The sequence below is a fragment of the Poecilia reticulata genome, linkage group LG2, assembly GCF_000633615.1.
Source record: "Poecilia reticulata strain Guanapo linkage group LG2, Guppy_female_1.0+MT, whole genome shotgun sequence".
Lineage (NCBI taxonomy): Eukaryota > Metazoa > Chordata > Actinopteri > Cyprinodontiformes > Poeciliidae > Poecilia > Poecilia reticulata.
Genome location: NC_024332.1, coordinates 16,055,849 through 16,074,349, shown reverse-complemented (window position 1 = coordinate 16,074,349; position 18,501 = coordinate 16,055,849). Strand labels below are relative to the sequence as shown.

The 18,501-nt window shown below is 40.7% G+C and overlaps 2 long non-coding RNA genes across 3 annotated transcripts in view; one reads left to right on the top strand and one right to left on the bottom strand.

The window, feature by feature from the left end:
- The window catches only part of LOC103479127 (uncharacterized), a 32,948-nt gene extending 19,590 nt beyond the window's left edge, over positions 1 to 13,358 (top strand). Inside the window, exons 3-4 of the long non-coding RNA XR_001776178.1 lie at positions 10,574 to 10,797; positions 11,097 to 13,358. This is a non-coding gene — a long non-coding RNA (uncharacterized LOC103479127). The remainder of the gene's footprint in view (positions 1 to 10,573; positions 10,798 to 11,096) is intronic.
- LOC103479135 (uncharacterized) overlaps positions 1 to 17,542 on the bottom strand; it is a 26,645-nt gene extending 9,103 nt beyond the window's left edge. The window contains exons 1-3 of one of the 2 annotated variants that reach the window (XR_535902.2): positions 17,370 to 17,542; positions 14,449 to 14,595; positions 9,462 to 9,586 (exon numbers count right to left, since the gene is read on the bottom strand). This is a non-coding gene — a long non-coding RNA (uncharacterized LOC103479135). The other variant, XR_535901.2, reaches the window with a different exon arrangement.
- Positions 17,543 to 18,501: the final 959 nt, after the last annotated feature.

Below are 18,501 nucleotides of genomic sequence, written 5' to 3'. Positions count from 1 at the left end.
TAATTGTTTAAAAGAAAGGTGTAACAATCCTGTTTGACGAGACCGGGGAATTCATGATATTGGGTCAACGAGAATGGCATCAGAGGAGAATTCAGAAATACCTTTGCAAAACCTATGGATCCAGTTTGTCAAAATAACGGTACACAAATCATAAATTGTGTTTTTAATAATCTGTTTTCATTTCTTGACTTATTCTTGATCCCAATGATATAAAAGCACTGGTGGTCTCCCTTTGTATATTTTCACATACACAAAAATAAAAAAAAGAGTTCATATTTAGTATGAACTTTAAGGTTTGAACAGTCTAGCAGAAATGGGAAGTCCTTCTGTTATCAAAGATTCACTTCTCTTGGTTCCCATAATAATCACGCCTTACTGGCTGCCAAATGACCAATCACACGTCATTTTAAGCCTCCTGTTTTACTGTACTGTTTTACTGTAAGTTAGCAAAGCACATGCATTGTTTTAAACAAATGTTTAAAAGAAGAAATTAACAAAGAACAAAACAAAGTAGAGATGGGATTTGAAAGTAACTGGTGCTTCTGCATCCAGTCTATCCAAAGACTGGATGATTTTTGTATGTATGTATGTATGTATTTTTATCTCCTTTCAGGTGTTGTGTCTTGGCATTTTAGGGACACCATACGGAGAAGCTGGTTGCTTCCATGTGCTGGGGCATTTCTGCTCAACAAAAACGATATTTCAAGACAGAATCATAATTGCGTGATTGACTTCATGAAATCAAGGCTGCTTTTGGCATCAAGTAGGCAGGCCACATTATTGAAATAAAAACCTACATTTAAAATGTCGTGTGTTTTGTCTATGTGTTCAGCAGGTGAAGCAATTAACATTATTCGCAAAATGGTCACTGACCATGCTTTTATGTGGTGATGTAAAGTATTTGAAGACTGGGTATTCATTAGGACATTTTCTTGCTAAAATGAAACTTTGCTTCACAATTTTTTTTCTATCCAGATTCTGTTGTGTTTAACTCATCTCAGATTAGTCAGTATCTCAGATTAGTCAGTTTGTTGTTTAAAGCCACATGCCACTCAATCGTTGTGTTCCCGTTATCTCCTCCAGAGCATTCGCTTTAAGGCAGTGCGGCAAACTCTGAATTTGTCATACATTTTGCTCGTTAAATGAGCTCTGCATATCTCCTCTGCTGCAATCCTCCTTTCTTGCTTGTTCTCGGTTTCATGCATTGAAGAAACAAAGCAGGAGCTAATGTGTTTAATAAAACAACATCCTGTTGAGAGCAACCTACCTTTAGATCTGACAAATTCACAAACAACGCACCGCGACAGCTGAGATATTTTGATTGTTTGACGAATCAAATGCCATCCAAACTCAATGAAAACTGTGCAAAACTTTTAGTGCCTTTAAGACCAGGAGGCATATCCTAACTTCAACGTTCTTATGAGTACTGGTTAGCCAGTTGTGTTTCACTTTCTTTTTTCTTTTTTACCAAACTTAGAGGAGTTTTGCTGTGTTTTTGTGATCGACTGTTTAGTCTTTATTACTCGACACAACAGGATAAATTGAGCTGCTTCTTTTTCACTTCAAAACAGGAGCTAATACTTACAATAGCTCAGGGTTCCTCAAATCCAGGCCTCGAGAGCCGGCATCCTACGACTTTTAGATGTGTCTCTGCTTCAACACACCTGAGTCAAATAATGAGGTAATTAGCAGGACTCTGCAGAACCTGACTGCATGCTGAGGAGGTAATTCAGCCATTTGATTCAGGTGTGTTAGACCAGGGACACACCTAAAACTTTCAGGACATCAGTCGTCCAGGCCTGGATTTGATGAGCCCCTCCAATAGAGTGTCAGCCTTATCTCGCATATCTTTATATATGAGACTCATTTGACCAATATACGCTCGTTGTGATGACGATATTGTGCCGTTTTTAGTAGCGTCTTGCTGCACCCATTATTAAGACAATAAACAAAAACCCAAAATGCACTACAAATAAAAAAAAAAAAATAGTTCTCTACTCATTTATGTTTTCCACACCACATGTTTGTCTGTTTACCCAAAATAAAGGCACCCCGGTCTTACGGATCCACAGATTTAATTATGACAGCACAAATGTCCCACCGTGTGTTTACCACAAAGAGTCCCTCTCCATGGAGCTGAATAATTTGCTCAGTGCTTCCCCAACTGTGTGGCATTACTGCGGTTTGTCCTGGGCCCAGAGGAGAGCAGTGGGGACCAAATGAAGAAGAGTCACCTGGTGTCTCCTTCCAAGGTCTCACAGAGTTAACATGTAATGAATAAATTAATATCTAATGAAGGGAAGAGGTTGGAGGGGGTGGTTGGCACTATTACACTCACCCACCATATCTGCCATCAGGGAAGACGGAGGTTGAATACACTAAAATGTTGACAAACACCATGAGAAGACAGAAAAAGTGGTGCTAAATACCTTGTGTGTCCTACTGTGCTCATTTGAGCAGAAGTTAATGTCATCTATACTTTTTTTTTTGTCCCATTTGTGTTTCTCATCATTTTCTTAACCGCAGTGTGATCTCGTTACAGATTTTTGATTTCTGTAAGCGGAACTGCATTTAACAAATATGCATTTTAAATAGAGAACAGTCGTTGCTATTGTTTGGATTTTTAAATTTTTTTTCTTCTCCTCAAAAACAAATACCCTAGTATTAATTAGGAAAATCCGCAGGCCTTCTTCCAAATTGCGAATGTTCACATGTGATTTTACAAAAACAATGCCTCTTTCTCATTCTCACACGCTCTGTGCCATTAGCAGCCAACATTAGCGATCTCTTTGTTACAGAAATATGTACAGTATGATGTCTGATGAATAATAGCCGTGAATCTGTGTGCCTACAGATATACCTTTCATGTTTCTTTTGTCATTGAAGGATTTAATGCGTCATTGGCACATGTGCAAGCCGAGCCCTGCTGCGCTGTTGCTAATGTCGCGGCCCCCCCCGTGAGAGTACATTATCTCTGAGCCTTCCTATTATTCTGGAACAGTCTTTGACTTCTAATGTGCCTATCTGCACTTCCCTGGATATCGAGCGTTATTATGAAGCAAACTAACACTCCATTATTCTCCTATCTAGTCATTACAACAAGAAATACTCCATTAGTTAAAGCTCTCCAGTTTGGCCCCGTTAATTTATGTGAATGTCAGTTTGCTGTCCCACAAACACAAAGACTAAATTTATCTGCTGAGAGGGTTTCATGTCGAGGTTTTAGCAAATATCCGGATGCTCGGAGGCAGAAAAAGACCCAGCATAAAAAGGTGGACTTGGTTTGAAGCAGCTCTTTTGGGCTTTCAGAACTGGTATGATAAAAGGCCAACAAAAGAAAACTTGCATTACTAATAAAATAATTTAAAATATCCAACATAAAGCAAACATATTAAGCTAACTTGGCTCAATTCTATAGTTTGTTTGAAATTGCATTTTACAAAATAAACCTTGTGATCCAACTGTAATATCGCTAAATAAATTAGTAGATGATATTTAAAATGAGGAGAAGTGGTCTGGTTAAAGGAAATAAATGAAACTGACAAATAAGCATCTACGTCTAATGTAAGCAATGCCGTTAATGGGGTTGGTGTCATGTTTGTGTTTACCCAATATCGAATAGTTTTAGTACCAATAGGCATTCAGTTAGATTACAGTACTGATAAATGAAGTGCAACTCAATGAAAATACCAGAGTTTTCTATGCACACAATAAAATAAAAAAGTGGAAGAGAGAATTATGACACGGAACAAAACATTCACATGCACTACTGTAGGTCATTTCTGATGTATTTCTTGACCTGTTTGACTTTCTACAAGAATTCTCCAAAATCAACCTATACGCCATAGGTATTAAAAAAAACAGCAACAAAAAACACCCTTCATAGTTTCTCAAATGATCAGGCAGAACGTGACGATACATTTTGACGTAAACTTGTTCCGCAGGAGAAAACCAAACAATCTGCAAGTGCAGCTAGATGCCATGATATTGAGAGTTAAAGTCAGCTCCTGTTCTCCACAGGAGACAAAAGAAGCGCGTATACTGTAGCTTTATTTGAGACAGCACGGATAATACTCAGTTACAGCGCTCGGAGCTGAAAGTACTTTATACATATTCTTGTAAGGCGTGCAGCAACAACTACATTCAACCCACAGGAGGTATGCGATGCGATACGTTGAGCTGCAACAGCTGAAACATTGATATTTAGTGTCATTTTGGAGACTTCTCTGTTTGTAATGCTTCATGTCCGACATGTTGCATCAGGGACAAAAACCATCATCGACACATTGATGTTCGCATGCTACCTTTTCTATTATGTGCATTTTTTTTTTTTTTTTCACTGAAGAGAGGCAAATGCCTATTTTTCCTCCCTGGAAATGCCATAAATCTGTTGCATCTACAAGGTCAGCCATTAAAATCCCACCAAAGACAACAAAATATGTCACTCTTTTTTTCCCCTCGTTCTGGTGTCATGTTTGTGTAATGACATCACGCAGCTTTGAGTGATAAATTACACTAGCAGTCCATTCTTAGGCAAAGGGCAGCGCAAGGTCGCAACCTCATGGGCTGAGGAAACGGTAACGATAAGCAGGGGGTTATCCTTCTGCTGATTCTTGAGGATGGCCACCCCTCGCGTCACCTGTCGGTATCTTACTGTCCATCTCGTACCAGGGAAGAGAAGTGAGAAACTCTTCACCCTCTCAGCCTCCAAAGAGGAGCGGGTTTGGGCTCAGGAGAACAATTAAACAGTGTCAGTTTCTGCAGGAAAACAGAGACAAAGTGAAAGAGGAAACAATTCATCCACAACAGGACACGAGAGCGTGGAGGAAGACCCGTCTTCAAAGATGCAGGGGTGGCTTTTCAGAATAGTTTAGAGGTGGCGCACTTCAAACGGCCCGGCGCAGCTCTCGTACTGAGCCGTTTTTCCTGCTATTCATGTGGTTTGGTTTTGGGCTGCTATAAGTAGCCCGCATCCTGTCCCTCTGTGGTCTCAGGTGGATACGTTTTGTTTTTCTTGCTGGGGCCCGGCCTTTAATGGCTCTCTGTACTTCCACTGCTACTGTTGGCAGGCAAAACCGATTGGCTTGTTAGCAATGCGTATATCAAACGTGAGAACTGAACTGCAAAACTCTTCTGGCCTTATGGATGTGGCTCCCCACTTGAATTTTGTAGAAATGTTTCTCTGGCACATTGTCAGACCCAACAACCGCAGTATAATGGAGAGAGACTCTTCAAAAAAATTCCTGCTCCAGAGTCCTCTTCACCTCTAAGATGATTCATCTTCCAATGTGACAATAACTTGAAGCACACAACAAACATAATGAAGTAATGTCAGTGACTTCAGGAGTAGCCAGTCAAAGTCTTTGATTGGCCCGACTAGAACCTGTACTTAAATCCAATTGAACATCTCTGGGAAGGTAATAAAAATGCCTTTGTAGCACTAGCAAAAATATTGAAAAATATACAAAACCAGGGCTGCCCAGCCTTTAGAGACAAACTCGAGATGAGTTGAAGCTATTACGGGTGTCCGAGGTGCTTCAACAAAGTTACATTTCCAATAATTACATGCAGCTTTTGGTTAGTTTGTTTGTTTTTTATAAAATGTGACAGAAGTGAAGTGATGTAAATGTGAATAAATTACACACAGACTGACTCTGTTTTACTGATTTGGTGACCAGATCAGAGTAAAGGTGCTTGGATATAAATGCGTATAAACGTTTCACAGTTTTGTAAAAAATACAAATATTTGATAACCAGGTACCAATGTCCTTTTAAGTCACACTCTGAGTTAGTCAATCACATATAATTCCAATAAAAAATAAAAAAAACAGTGATGTTTGTGGTCGTATTGTCAAAATATGAAAGGGTATCACAACTTTTGCAAGGGGCTGCAAATAAAACCAGTAGCAGTTTCTGTTGCTGCTCTCTTTATTTGCTCGTGAAAAGGTAATCAAGGCGGAGCGTGCGTGCTAGACTTGTGGTTTATTATAGTTTGCCAATCCTCTTATTTCTGTTTGAGAAAGCATCTGCTCTACAACCGTGCTAAGTGTCACTGTATCCGCCTTTTCCCCCTTCAACCTCCTGGATAAATATAGGCTTGAAGACGTGCCTCCCTGCAACCTAAGCGGACCCTGCCCCGTCCGTCTGTCTACCTCTGGCCTCTCCTCGCTTCCCCCCCATCCCCCCTGTTTTTTCAAGGCTTTTTTATTTTGGTGTCCTTTTGAAATATCTCATCCACGTCGATCGGTGGCGGTCTTCTTGTTACCTCTGCTCCTCTTACAACGCCCAGATGCACACATGGCCCATTGTTTAAAAGCACCAGCCTGATTAGCGTGCACTCACCGAAGGGGCTGGTAAGCAAGCCACTTAGAGGAGTAAATGACCTCTGTGGTGTAATTATGTACAGTTCGTGGTAACCTGGTGGTCTAAACTCGAGGTAGAACACCCCTCTGCTGTCTTTGGCCCACCTGCGCCTTTGTTAGTCACCCAAGAAAGCCTGACAAAAAAGTCTTTAGCTTTCTACTTCTCTTACTATTTTTCTCTTAACAACCCTTTTCTCTTGCGGGCTTTCAAATGTGTCTGGATGTCCTCTCCTCTCGCCCGTCTGTAGGTCAACCAGCCCATTAATTATTTGGTGATTACAGAGTGATAGGGGGGGGGGGAAGTGGCAATGTTTGTCTAACATGCGGTAGGTCCTGTTTATGTAGTATCTCGGGTTAGGTTTGTTCTTGTCATTGTTTCCTTATGACCCATGACTTCAACTGCCCTCAATAAATCAAGATGGTCATTTGTAAGCGTTCGAGCACATTTTAAAGCTAGTTTTATGCTGCGCTGGGTGACGAAATCCCGGTTTTTCTTTGCCTTAAGAATCACGTTTTTAAACACGTTTACCCACGCCGAAGCCAAGAAGCAGTGAGGACCAATTCAAAGGGTGAAGTGGGGCACCGACAAATCCAGAGATGCTAACGAGTGCAAACATACACTCATGTCCTGATTGTGCAGTTGGTAGTGTGGACAATGGGGGCGGAGAGAGGGAAATGTGCACGGCAGCTTTCCATTATGAGATCCTGTGTATTACTGTAATCCAGAGGGCCTCCTGCTCACTGTGGCGTGTGCCAGACTCCTGGGTGGGCAATCTCAGAGACAGTGGGGAGGCCCAGCTTATTTCTGGGCACATTTGGCATGGCCTACATGGCTGTTACAGGAACTAGAAGTGGAACAGAAGTCATAAAAAAAGACTTTGATAGATTGGGGGGAAACTTTTTAAGGCGTTAGAGGTGATAGGTGCACCTGTGCCGTGTTTTGCTTTGGATTTTTCTCTTGAAAGTGATATAATAGCAAAACGGACTAATATTCAAAGACTTCCACGTAACATGGTTGTCCTTCACTTCCTGCCATTTATTTTTCTGCAGGGTTAGTTGTTAGAGACTGTCACAGTGAGAAAACCCATCTGGCCCTGAAGACCACTTTTTGGAAACCTGCTAATCGTCTCAGGTTAGCAACCTGCCTCAGGAGACTCAGAAAACCTTTCAATGTTCTGTCAGAGGGCTTATCCCTGCCCTACCAGAGAGCTCTGCTGTTCACTGAGACGGAGATGGTTGCTTTCCCTCTGGAAATACGTCTTAAACCTGTTGAGGTGCCAGGAACTGTGACTTGGTTGATGAGAATTAAATTTGCAACAAAAAAACGTACATGCAAACAAAAAGAAAACATTTCATATTATTATTATTGATAACATCGCTATTTTGTTCCTTCTTACTTCCATTTTGTAAATTTTGCCACAAGTTGATGCATTTTAACCATAATGATGTTCTGTAGTAGATACTCTATTATGTACAGAAAAAAATGAATGAAATGCTGAAGGGGCAAAAGAACCGACACCTAGCAACAAATTTAGGTAAATTAATAAATAAAATTAAGCAAAATCTACTTACTGGGATCAAAAGTCATTAATCACAACAACAAAAAAGGCTAATGAATAAAATATTTTGAAAATTGAGTTAATGTGCAGTGAAACTAAACATATAATTCATTTAGATAAAGTCAAATTGTTAAGTCTGCTAAAAGCCAAACCAAAATTAACTGTCTGTCATTGCCTTTCAAAATCAGGTAACAAGTCAAATCAAATACAACAAACACAGGGATAGTTATTGCTTATACATTAAAATATTTACTGACGCTATATAGTTTGACGAGGTCGAACAAAGTAGTTGAAATCCTGTTCACAAATGAATGACTAGAATGTTTTCTTTTCAACTTTCAGAAAATACTGAAATCTTGACATTAGCATTATAAGCGTCGCATGAAAAATACTGTATGGATCAAAAGATATTGACTGCATTTCAACAGAGCTTCAGCTTACGGATGTGTAGCTTAAATGTGAATAGTATGACATACTCTGTATTATCTGCATCTGTACAGAATGGATCAGGAGCCTCCCAGCATTGGGGAGCCTGATTGCCATAGTTACTGAAACAACAATGACGATCGTCCCAAGGTCACAACCCTCCACGACCTGGGTTCAGGGGGAGGTTGTCTGAGGTTTCCTGAAAATAATGGGTGGGAAATCTCCACTTCCCAGACCTCCCAGTAACCCTACAAAGTGGAAGATTTATGAGACACAACAAGGACTCCCCTGATTGGCTTTATGACTGGACTTCCACTTTGTTCTCTACTAATGCCATCAGGATGTCTTAAACCCTAAACTTTGACTCCAGAGTGAAGGTTTGATGCGGGATTACGGACAGTCGGCAGGATGACTCAAGAGACAAAAAGGGTTATGAAAACTGAACACCACATTTCGCACCGCGATGCTGTTTTACTATGCAGGGTCCGGCGGCGCACCTACGAGCTTTAAACTGAAATATACAGCGCTCGCTTGGACGAACAGCTGACTTTTACACTAATAGACACGCACACAGTCACAGACAGGCGCTGGCACTAGTGGAGACATGCATGGGTCACCTGGTAGGTCATGCCCCCCCACTGGTCAGCTCTGCTATAAGACTGCATTGATTATGTGCCTGTCTGCAAGCATGCATTCGAGCATGTGTGTTTTGGAATCTGAACATGTGGACACATGTTTTTTGATTCTTTTTTAGGGCATCTGTGCAAGTGTGTATTAGTCTATGGAACATGATGAGGATGTTTACATGGGTTTTAGTTTCTCTTGATTATCCTCAGGACCAACAGTAGCTTCTGTTTTGAATGAATTTATAAATTGACTTTAGGATTATATTCTTGGTTTATAGCTATAAATATTAGTATTTAGCACATTTTTGAGGCGCACTAGTACACTAAAGAATAGATTTACCTTCTCAATTAGCAATTTAAGTGAACTAATTACAACTAGCTAACTGCAAACATGATAAACAATCTATGACCCCATAAGAAAAAAAAATACACTTTACTTTTTAAAAGTACAGAACAGAAGTGTGACTAACAAACCCTGAATGACATACCTCTATCCCAACTATGACCAGGGGACTTTCTGTGACTTCAGCTGAAAGTCTCCACCAGCTTAGGGCATGAAGAGGATGGAGCTGTTGCTCATTCATTTCAGCAAAACCCCTCAAGCTCAATTAGGCTGGAAGAAGAACGTTTGCAGACATTAATTTTCAAGTTTTGACATTGTTTCTCAGCTGGATTTAGTTTGCAACAAACAAATAATTTTAACAAGCAAACAAATAATTGTGTAATGACTTTAACATTGACTTTCTTGTTGTCACTCTTGCATAACAGCTTGTTTTAAGGTCAAATTGTTGTTCTGTCAACAGTCTCTTCTGCCTGAACTCTGCAGCTCCTCCAGTTACCATATATGTCTTGGCTGTATTTCTGATTACCACTCTGTGAGCATAGACAGCCACTTGTTGGTAGGTTTGCAGTTGTGCCAACATACAAACCTACCATTACATAACTGCTGTTTTATATCACTAACGCCACTTCTCCCCAATTTTACACTGGACCTGTCCACGTTGTCTTTTAGCTATTGCTGAAGATGGAACAGCTATATTTACACTGAGATAGAAAAACTCAGAGGTGGACTGTTTTCAAACTAATGGCAACTGACTGACTGAGTTGTTTCAAGAAGAAGGTAGGGTTAAATACAGTTTTTCATCACACCTTTCAGACTTTTAAAAAACTGTAAAAAAAAAACAAAAAAAAAAAACATGTCACTTTCACAGAATTAATCTGAATTAACTACATGGAAGTTTGTTTTTGTAATGTGATCAAATATGGGTGTAAATATTTGCAATTTACTGTATTAAAAATGAAGGTGAAATAAAAACCTACAATGTAAAAGGTTTTTCAAAAAGATTGTCCCCCTCTTTTTATTTTTATTTTCTTAAGGAAACAAATTTAGTGATTTGAGAGAGAAAAAAAACAACTAACATTTATCTTGTGTCTTTACTTTAGTTGTTAAGGAACCACCCCATCATCAGCGACTGCATGAGAAAAAGAAGCAAGGAGACAGCCGGAATATAATCTGAGCCAAATTCAGCAGAATGGCCTGTTTATCATGGTGACCCTTCAGCTCTCATCTCTCGTGCCTCGTATTCCATTTGTCTTTCAGCTGTGAAAGAGCGTTACGCAGCCCACAAGTGACCCACAAGTGCCCAAACTGAATACAGTGTGCTAATAGCTGTGAGAAGACACCCTGGGAGCAACCATGAAATATGTGCAAGGACCCGTGACCACTGAGATAATAGCCCCTGACCAGACCACGGATTGTCTGTCCACTCTCTCCTCCGCCGCTCTCCCGCTCAGGTTTGGAGTGGCTCGGGTCCAGGACAGATGGTAAGTTGGGGCTTCTGTATCTTATGGCAGAGCAGGGGGTAGGACAAAGCCACATGGGCGATAGAAGGATCAACAAAATGTACCATCCTTCCAGCGAGATTGCAGTTCTCTTAATTTATTTATTTTTCAAAAAGTACACCTGGGGATCTGTTTAATAAAACGGTAAAGAGCTGTCTATTTCTAATTTTGCACTTTAGGTCACATGCATGGCTTTTTTAAAAAAAATATTAATAATAATAGTCTGGATTACAAGTGCATTCGTCTACCCACAGAAAATATCCTCTATCTTCCTCATACAGGTTTCCAGACGAGCCACTAAACACAAGCCACAGCAGGGCCGGTGCTGGCTATTTCCTAGCAGGGAGTTTTGTTTGTGGGAGCTTTTTGTGTTCATCTGCCGAACCACATCCAGGGCAGAAAGAAGAGAAGATGGGGGCAGCTCTAATTAAAGCCCAAGGAAGAGTGTCATCTGCTGTGAACTCACAACCGGGGGGGTACAGCAAATCAATGGACAGCCAGCTCTGTCATCACCATCAACAGCTCCCGATCAGAGCAATTGGAGGGGAACAAAAAGGAGCGAGAAAGACACTACCGGGGAAGCTTCTACCACCTGTGCCGAGCCTAAGAGTGCCGAGGGGGAGAGAAAGAGGGAGACGGGCACAGAGATCCATGAAAAACACAGACCGAAATTGTGACGCCACGGTTCAATCTATTGTGAAACACTGGAGATTTATCGTTTCTTAGTTAGGGTTAGCAATTTTGCAATCATCACCCTGGACATCTATTTTGATAAACAAAGGTGCAATTCTATGACCAGAATGATCTAAAGACCTTTTAAAAAATATCGATTTTTCTTTCTTTCTTTTTTTTTCCCCCTCTTGCTTTTGCTATTGAATCTAGCGGCTACACAGAGAGAGAGAGTGCCAACGATAAATGTTTCTTGCAACAAGAAAAAGTGTTTCCAGCGCAAATTTCAGAGTATTGAACTCTGCAAGCGGTATCAGTGCTCTCCTGTGTGTGTGAACCGTGCCTCCGGGCCAGAGAGCTGAGGTGCGCTGGATCAGATTCTTACACAAACATGGCCGCAGAGACGGCATGTTCTCGTGGCATTAGTATTTCAAATGTTTTTTTTTTTTGTTTGTTTTTTCGAGACGAACGTGAATGCGACTATTTTTGTCTCATAACGCGCGCTCTCAGATAGCCCCTTTTGAATAAATGAATTCTGACAAGGGGAATCTGCATACAAAAACACAGCAGGTTTTAAGGCAGCGGCTGGTCGACCATCGAAGACCTCTGAAGTCCTCCCTGAATCTCTTCATTCATCGCCTGCTCCTTGCGGGCCCGCGGCTCTTTAAATGGCCGCCTGTGTTTGTGCCGTGTTCACACTGGTGGTTAGAGAGGCAGCGAGGCATACACCAACACATTAAGTCCTCTGTGTTTGTGGTTGGCACCTGCAAATCCTTTTGCTTGCCTTAATGTCATGCAGAAATGTGTTGAATTTAAAATGTGATCTTAAATGGAACCTTGAGTGTGATTCTGCAAAGAAAATAAGAAAAAGCAGCATACTTGTTTTTGCCTTCAGGCAGGCACAAATTTATTGGTCTTTGTGCCAGAAATTCAGACACCTCAGCTGTGAGACCAAACCGTTTCTAAGAGCTCTAAACTTTCTACACTTTTACCTTGCAGGGTTAAAGACTATTTGATTTGTGTTTTGTTTTACTGTCTAGTGCCAGCCTTTCTCAATGTGCTGAGTTAACCCAAAAACTGGGTTAGAGTGACCAGTGTGTCACACTGAGGCAGCCAAAGAGTGGCCTAAAAAATGACAATGATCCAAACTACAAAAAAATGACACATATATATGTTATGTGTTACATTTCTTTCAATTACTTTCAATTATTAAGTAAAGACAACAAAACTGTCTAATTTGTAATGACGCCGTTGTTGACAAATTTAATATAAATAGTAAAATTCCTATTTAACATCCCATTGTATGAAATTAGTAAGAGTCATTTTCTTGTTCTCTTTTGTTAAAACTCCAAGATCACATGTTGAAATTAGCACGGCTAAAACCAGGAATAAAGCTGTAACACAGGTAGCAAGAGAAATATGTGTGAAGAAGTTTCTTAGGCAGACTGGATTGACTGCATGACCAGTTTGGTCAACGTGAATGTTCAACACAACAAGCACAAGCTTATTTTAGCTACTCTCCTGGTCAAACATGAAGGTCGTCTAGAGTAAAACACCCTGACAGTTGCCTTATTTTACCCTCTAATCATTTCCTGTTTCACTGTGTGTGGAAGAACACTGAAATCTGATCAGGCTGTGCAGCCAGGTTGGTTTTGATGGTTCTTTTTCTCCAAATGAAGGAAATCTTAATTTGAAAACTGTGTTTTATATTTACTCAGGATGCAGTTGTCTGATATTAAAATATTTTTGATAATGTAAAACATTTGAGTGTGACAAAAAAAAAAGTCCTGTCATGACGTTTTTGTTACTTTGATCACTTAGTTTTGTACAGTGTCTGTATTGGGGTGAACAGCATAAACTTTAGATTGTGCTGCTGCATGGAAAATCTTACTTTTTTCAATATTATTATTATTTATGTATTTATTTTTGTACAAAAATCACCCAACCATTTCGGGATAAAAGTCCAATGTTTCATACACAATCTATATGCGCCCTGAATAGATACAAAAAATTATGATTTAATCAGAAAGTAAATTAGGACGCCATCAGCTCCTGCGTTTGGCAGGCTTCCAGGTGAACTTTCATCAGTTGGAGATTGCGTCTACAGATAATGCACATTTGTGGAAAAGTGATGGTGGCATGTTATTTATTTAAAGCGACCTTCATTTGTATACAAATTAAATGCAAGGCAGATGTATAAAAAAAAACTTTGACAGAGATATAAAGTCTTTTATCAAAAGACATGAAGAAAAATGTCGGAGCTTCACCGTTTGCTTTAACCTGGGGCAAAAAAACCCTGATGATTTCTCATTTGGGATCATTCTCCTTGCATCTTGCTCTTAAATTCTTGGTGGAAAAGGTTAAAATGAAGAAAAGGGAGGATTTAAAAATACATGTTAGCCTCAGTTAGGAAGTGTCAATTGTCACAGTTAAGTTCAAACGTACTAAAAATTGTACTTTTATAAAACTCTGAATCAGGACATTGTGAAAATTTCATTTAAAAATGCTTAAAGAAGTATGTTTGGCCAGGGTTTTTTGTAAAATCTAAAAAATACATTTGACTATGAAACAACTCGTATTCAATATTGAAAAACAAAGTGACACGAAACACATTAACAATGTTGATGAAACCTTAGAAATACAATGAATAAGTTTACTTTAAGCATCCTAGAGATGCTCGATCTAAAGGCGGAATGATGTGGCACTCTGATGCATTCAGAAGGAAACTGAGCACAATAATTATACATACTAAATGTATCCATTCAAAAAGACAAGGCAGAGAGTGCATTGGAAATTACAGGGTGAATTGCTTTCTGAATCACAGAGCATTTGCCGTACAAATGAGACCCATGTTTTAAAATGCTAATTTGCCAGAGCTGTCCAGACTGTTGCAAAGATTCCCCCTTTACCAAATACGTGAACACGCCACTGAACGCGTTTCACTTCATTCAGAACAAACCTCACCTTTGATGAGGCTCGCAGAGTAACACTCAGGCCCACGCGGTGCTTGTGGGTAGATGGAGCAAACTTTCAAAGCAGAGCCATCTCCATATGTTTGCAACGATAATCTTTCATCCACCATCCCCGACTTTGGTTCTCTCCCCTCTGCGCCTGTGGCAACAATTTTATTTCTGCATCAATTAGCACAGTGATTAATACAACAAGCAAACAGTTTAGAAGTAATGGGACACAATTAACATCTTTCCCCATCATAAAGGATATGCTAAACACTCACACCAGCGCTTTATCTGCCTGGAATAAAGATGTGTTTAGTAGCTAATTCATATGCTCTGGGATGGAAGCGGAGAGGGCCTGGCTTTGAGCTATGCCATCGCCACATTAATCTAATTATACTTAGCCGAAAATGAGTCTTGCAAATCGAGTCTGCGTGTGACACTCTTACACTCCCACCCCCACCTTAACACATACACACACACACACCAGCCTATATTGTTCCCTAAATGGGAGAGTGAATGAGAATGCCTTTGCGTTTTCTATGCAAGTGCCAACCCCCTCTTCAAATGCCAATGTAGCGAGTGAAAGGACGCCATTCACTTGCTTTGTATCCAAAACTTATTACCGCCTTACTTTGCTAGCAGCCCCCTTCTCCCTTCCCTCTTTTGCTGTTTTCTAATTACAAAATCATTGGCGCTGGGAGGGTGTGCATGGGTAAATAGAGCTGTAGGGGCCTGTCATGTGTGTAGTAGTGGAGAGAGGTCCTCGCAGCGCTCGGGGATGAGATGATTTGTTGTGATTGACAGCTACCTTGAGACTGGGCCTGATGGAGTTGTCAAAGCTGTATGCTAACAGACTGTTTCCTTACCACTGCAGATGTACTCTGCTCCGCTGTACTGCACACACACACACACACGCGCGCACGCACGCAGGCACAAGTACTCTCTCGCGCACACGCAAGCACACGCACGGCCTTACTGAGCATCAGGCATATCATGGGAACCCAAATATTTAGCGGGACGACGGTTTTAAAATGCCATACGAGAAGAGGATGTCAAATTTCAAATCAAATGTTCCTTTTGGGGTTACTCTAGAGTAAACAAGCACTTTGTACTGAGGGTTTCGCACTGCCACCTCTTGCATATCACAGGTTTGTTTTCTCTGCAAAGCGTAGACTGAGCCCTTTTTTAAAGGGTGCCTTCTTGGGCTAACACTGGGTGTGTGAATACAATGGCAATCCTACATCTGGGAACTCAGTAGGAAAACTATCCCATTTCTCACTTGTGCTGTCAGAAGAGGGTGTTCATTTTTACAAGGTGGATAGTGTTACTACAAAATGAAGTTGTGCAAAATTCCCTGTGAAAATCGGGTTATGAGCGTCAGCGGTGATTTTGACTGGTACTATTCATCACACGGCTCCGCCGAGAGTTGGTGGAGCCGTGTTTGTTTATAGTGGGCTTTATCCTTCCAACTAACAGTGTAACAACACGTCCAACTCACGAGACAAGATGATACTTTAGAAGCGATTAGAGAAAACTAATAATCTTTATTGTTTTATTCTCAAAAACATAGAGAAGCTTCTAAAAACCACAAGCTGCGTTTTAGATCTGTAATCAGCGTGCAGTAATTTAGTCAGAATTTGAATATTTGTTACATTGTTTTTATGCGTTTGAAATGCCAATTCCTCGATTGTAGAAATAGGAGAAACAGTTGAAATTTTCCAAAAATAAAATAAAGGTTTTAAAAATCAAAAATGGCGTATTTTTGAAGAGTTTTTGCTCAATGTAACATACAAGTATAAACTCCTAGAAGCAAACAAACGGTTTCTGTCCTGGGCTGTAAGAAAGTAGCTAAGTTATTATCTTGCAGTTCTCACTAATTGTTCTAAACATGTCATCTTTGCAAAACTTAACCATCTGGTTTACACAACTTGGTTGATTGCTGCTTGTGTGAACTTTAGACTATTTTAGCACTTTTTTGTGAAGTGTCCTAATCAGAACAATCTTTATTTTTGTTGTTACCATGATTAGTAAAACAACATATTTCTTTATTCTTGTTAAGTATTTTATTTCACTCCGAGTTTGACAACTGTAAATATAAATGTTGTACATTTTGAATCGAATTTGGTCAAATGTAGTCCCAACAAAAACAAAATAACAGCAACTTTGAAACAGCACTTCCGAGTTAGCAACACGACACTAGCTTTAGCATTATTAGCGGCTAATGGTTAACCACCACCAGTATTAAAAACATGTTTACAAATCATTCTTATTTTTCCTGTCAAATTGTATTTTTCTTATTGACACCTCAGACGCTGTCAAACGTTTTTAAAATATTATGGCCTCTTTGATATTTTTGTGCCAAAGCGTTGTTAGCAAACTAGACAAGAAATCTTTAGGACTCAATTTTGTCAGGTCAACAGAAGAACTACTTCCTCTGTAGCATAAAAACAAGAGTTTCAAACGTGGATGCTGGTCATCAAAGTCAAACCGCTTACCTTAATATCTGGTATATAAACTCTAATTACACTGCTAGTTTTAAACCTTTGAACGTAACGAGAGACGTTCACGAGGACTAAATTTGATGCAGCGTGTTCAGTCCCGATATTCCCCAGTCTTAATTTAATGTGCCAGTAGATCTGTTGAACATCATCAAAAGGAACGGCTCTCGTTCTGTGACGGGGCCTCGGCTTCAGCGGGGTATAGAATGACCAGCCTCACTCTGCACTTGGTGACCGGATTTCTCCTCTGGCCCCCCCAAGTCCTTTCTTCTCCCCCCTCCTTTTCCCCAATGCCTCGTACTCCGTGCTCTTATTCATCTCGGGGAACAAAAGCTAAGTGTTTAGCTTCGAGCCAGATCAAGGGCCCCGGCTTCTTCCTCCCAGGAAAAGGTGGAATAACAAACATGGCCGTCGCCGAAATCAGCCGTACCTTCTGTCGACTCCAGACTCCCACATCTGTGCCGCACCTCTCTCTGTCTCCCACACAGCTGCTGCGGAGGCTGGGGAGGCTCCAGCCCACTGCCTCCGGGCTCCTATTGCCTGCGGGTCCCCCGGGATCCAGCTGACTGGCACCCAGACTGCCAAGCAGATGATGGATCCTGCCATGAGAATCAAAAGTGACGAGGCGAGGTGAGCCTGCAGGAGTGGCCACCGCTGAACCTGAGGACGAGGGGCAGATGCGGTCACCTGCCTCAGCTCTGTGTATGCATGTGTGTGTGTGGATTTACATAAGTGTTTACATGCAGATATGCTAATGCCTGTGTAAACACATGCCTTTGAATGGCCATGTCTGTGGGTGGTTATTTTGGCACATCAAGTCCCTTTTTTTTTTTTTTTTTTTTTTTTAAGCTTTTCACTCTCATCAAATTCTCCATCTGGACCCAAAGACTTTCATTAGCTGTTTGATGCTCCATTTTACTTTGAGAGCTGACAAAATATCAACACTGTCTGCACGTAATATTTGTCACGTCTGTGTTGGACCTTCTGAAAACTCTGACAGATGCTAAACAACACATGTTGAGGCTGAGAATCATTTGCAGAGGAAGAAGCAAATGAAAAGAAATTATATTTTTAAACATTGCGTTAAGGGTTTAATCACAGGTGAGTCCACAACGTCTCTTATCTGTTAGTTTCCATTATTCAAAAAAAGAAAAGACCAAAAGAGACAAACTGCAACTTTCACTGGGATGAGCATATTGTTTTGTCATTTCTGGCACGACCAGCTTGATCTCGTGATACCAGCTGGATGAAAGCTTCATTCTTGCCCTGCGGCGTCCTGCTGTGGCATTGCCTCAATCAGACACAGTGATGGTAAGTGACTGCTGTAATTGTTCTGCTTGTAGCTCTTGCCATTCAGCCATCCAAACTGCCTCCTACCCCCTGGTCATGCCACATTCCCCACATGGGCCATCCTTGGCACGGAGCCCTGAGATACAGAGAATCGGCATAGTAGTTTGCCATCGACGCAGAGCAGAATTTCCTCGAGACCAATGGCAACCGTCGATGTTCGTTACATAAATCTAAACTGGCACACTGAACAGTGTTTTAGCAGACAAAATCTT